We start from the raw sequence: 3,410 nt of genomic DNA, 5'->3' as shown, positions 1-3,410 counted from the left end.
GGGGGGGCATTGAGGAAGTGGTACCTCTACTCTGGGGAGGGTTGGGGGTCCAGTGAGGAGGGGTTGGGAGGGGGCATCCGGGGTGTCCTGCTGACTGGGGATTGAGGAGGGGGCACCTTGTCCCGAGGGTCTCTTTCTCTGGGGAAAGCCCCGGGCAAGGGGGTGCAAGGGGTGTGTGTAATGGGGGTCTGGCAAAGGGGTGCCCTTGGCAGGGGGCCCCACTGTGGGTGGTGTGGAGGGGTACAGAGCGGGGGAGCAGGAGCCGTCTGAAAGAGGAGGAAACGCTGGGGGCAGAAGGGGGGAGATCCCTGGGGCTTTGGTGTGCAGGGAGGTGATGGAGGAGTCATTCCTTGAGAAGAGGAATGCTCTGGGGATCCAGATGTCCCTGACACCCAGGACATGCCCACAGCAGTGGAGGGTGGGAGTGGGGACCTGTTGCACGGGGATCTGTGGTCCCTGCGGGCAGAGGGGGGGTTGAGGGCAGAGGATGCCAGGGGGCTGGAGCAGCAGGCATATTACCACCACAGGTTTTAAGGCTCCAACCCCTGTGCTGTGGGGCACAGGCCTCTGAGGTGGTGGGACAGGGAGTTGGGCAGCTGCGAGGGAAGTGGAAGGAGCAGGACCCAGCCTGTGCAGTACATAGTGGGTAAAGAGGCTGGCTATGATGCAAGGAGTCCTGCACAGCCCCACAGGGTGCTGTGGGTCTGGGATAACCCAGTCCTTCCTGTCGATTTGAGGAAACAGCGGGAAGTGCCAGCCCGAGCTGCCATGGGGGGCTGCCATGGGGGGCTGCCCCAGCCCAGGGGACACACAGAGATGCCCTTTGTTAGCAGAGGAGGCCCCGGTGGGACAGGGGGGGCTCTGCAGGGGCAGCGTGCCTGCGGTGCATTCCTCACATTCCCAGCCTGCTGCCTGCTCCCATCGGGTGGGAGTGAGGGGGTGTGGGGGAGGGTGTTGCCAGCCCCTACCCCATGGCTCAAAGCTATCGAGGGCAGGATGTTTGTGGGGGGCAGAGGGGGGAGTGCAGGGGGAACCTAGTGGCTGCACGGGGACTCCAGGGGTCTTGTGGGTATCACTGCCCATGCAAGCTGCTGCAGAGAGGGGATGTGTCAGGGGTGCTGTGCTGAGTGGTGGGTAGAGGGTCCCTGTTCCCCCCTGGCATTTGGGGCAGGCACTGGACCTGCTGGCATGGGACCCCCACATGCCCCAGCGTGGGGCAGCTGGGGTGCCGGGCGTCATGACCCTTCTTACTGTCCTTTGGGTGCCACTGCAGGTGTCCCCACCATGAGTGACATGTCCTTCACGTTGTCGTGGGGTTGTGGAGCTCGGCTCTCCCAGCCCAGCACAACCTGAGCTGGGGGGATTGGGTTGCGGGCTATAAATACCCGGGTCTGGCCATGGCGCGGAGCTGACAGCAGTTCCTGGGCTGAAGGATGGCGAGATGCAGCCAGCAGCTGATACAGGCAAGAAAGGAGACACTGAGAAGGTCTGGAAGAGCTTCTCCATGAGGTGTGAGGCTGCGCATGGTGGTGGTTCCATCAGCCTACATGAAATCACTCACGCTGCTGGGGGTTGGTTCACAGGGCACTGGTGGTGCCCAGTCCTGTTTCTCCTGTGTCCCTGCACACTAGGCAGCCCAGCCCCAAGGTCTGTGTCCTGAGCCATGGTGGCAACTCCAGTCTTGAGCTGGGCTCACTTGGTGTCAGAGGCCAGGGTGCACGCTGGGGCAGAGGTGCTGGCAGCCCCCTGGGTGGGAAGAGCCTCCTCCGACCTGTGTCCTCTCCCTGCCTACAGCGGGCAGGGAGCAGGCAGTGAGTGACAGGTCAGGGAGGTGGTGTTCCTGGCAGGACCTGCTGCGGGCAGGATGTGGCCAGTGGATGCAGGGATCCCAGGAAAAAAATATAAATAAATATAAATAAATATGTTGGGGGCGAGGCAGGGGGGAGCAGAAGAAGGTAGGAGGAGCGTGGGGGGACTTGCCTCAGGTGAGATGGTGTGCATGAGGGTGAGCCACCCCCTGTGGGAGGGGGCTGGGGTGCTGGGGCACCCCGTGTTTGCCTGTACGTGCCAGCAGAGGGGGCCCGGTCACTGCTGCCTGCTCACCGTGTGCTGTAGCCCATACGTCATACACCTAGAACCGCGCACTGTACACACCTACAACCGGGGACACTGGCTACAACCTGCCACCTGCACTGCTCGGGCACCCAGGCAGCCAGAGGGCACAGAGGGCAGCTGTCCCAGCTCTGCATCCCTCGTGTGACCACAAGAGCACGTGGGGAGAGGAGCCAAGGTGGGAGTGGGGTCTTGCAGGGCTTGGGATGCTTGCTGTCCCACAGCCCTCTCCCTGGGGCATGCAGGGCTGGGGATCACCATGATTTGGGATTTCTGTAACCCCATCTCACCTTCCCGACCCCCTGGTGTCAGTTTGTCTTTCTGCACTTGGCACTCCGGGTTTCGGGGCTGACAAGTTTTCATTCCATCTGGTTGTGCCCACCACCCTGGTCAGGGTGGTCTGTGGTGGTCAGTGGCGTTCTGTGGTCACCCACCGTGGTCCATGACGTTCTGAGGCAGTCCAGGGCAGTCCTCAGAGGCCCGTGATGGTCTGTGTGTGGCAAACTGTGGTGGTTGATAGTGCTCCACAGCAGACTGTGGTGATCCATGGTGGTCCATGGCAGTCCTTGCACTGCACCAGAGCACAGCGGACACCAAGGGTACAGCCTTGCACAACTGCCATGGGGATCTCATGCCAATAAGGTTCCCAGCTTGTTTTTCAGTTTGCCATCAGGCAAAACCAAGCCTCGGGTCCTCAAAGCTGATGGTTGTTCAATTGCTAAGAAATATTCTTTCACCTCCTGGAGTGCAGCAACGTGAGCTAGTGTGCTGCAGGGCCCTGCCAAGAGCCTTCACCTCTGCACTGAGAGCGGGGCCAGAAACCTGTCAGCCTCAGGAGGTGGCTGTGAAGAGCACAGCAAGAACTGCAGGAGCTGTGTGCAGCACAGGGGTGTCCAGGGGGTGTCCAGCTCCAACAGGGCCGGGTGGAGGAGCCATGTAGTCATTGCTGTGCCAGGGCATGTGTGTCACTGGAGCATGCCTGGTGCTGCAGGAGCCCGGCACCTCCAAATGCCACCCTGTCCCAGTGGGAGAGGAACATCTCCAAGTTGGGGAGACTTTGGCCAGGTGGGCACAAGACACTCATGGATGGGCACAGGCACGCAGGGCGACCTTTGCAGATATGGGGCTTCTGGCAAACCTGAAGGGCTCCTTGTCTGGGTCTGGAGTTAGTGTGCCAACAGTGGAACAAGTAGAGCAGGGGCAAATGATTTGAAGGGAAAAATGTGAGTAGAGCAGCAGCTATGCTGTACCTCCCAGTTCAGGGCAGGGGATGTCTCAGTGTGTCCGTGGGTTCAGCA

The sequence above is a fragment of the Chaetura pelagica genome, unplaced genomic scaffold (assembly GCF_000747805.2).
Source record: "Chaetura pelagica isolate M959 unplaced genomic scaffold, ChaPel_1.0 scaffold31, whole genome shotgun sequence".
Classification (NCBI taxonomy): Eukaryota; Metazoa; Chordata; class Aves; order Apodiformes; family Apodidae; genus Chaetura; species Chaetura pelagica.
This window is presented reverse-complemented; position numbering follows the sequence as displayed.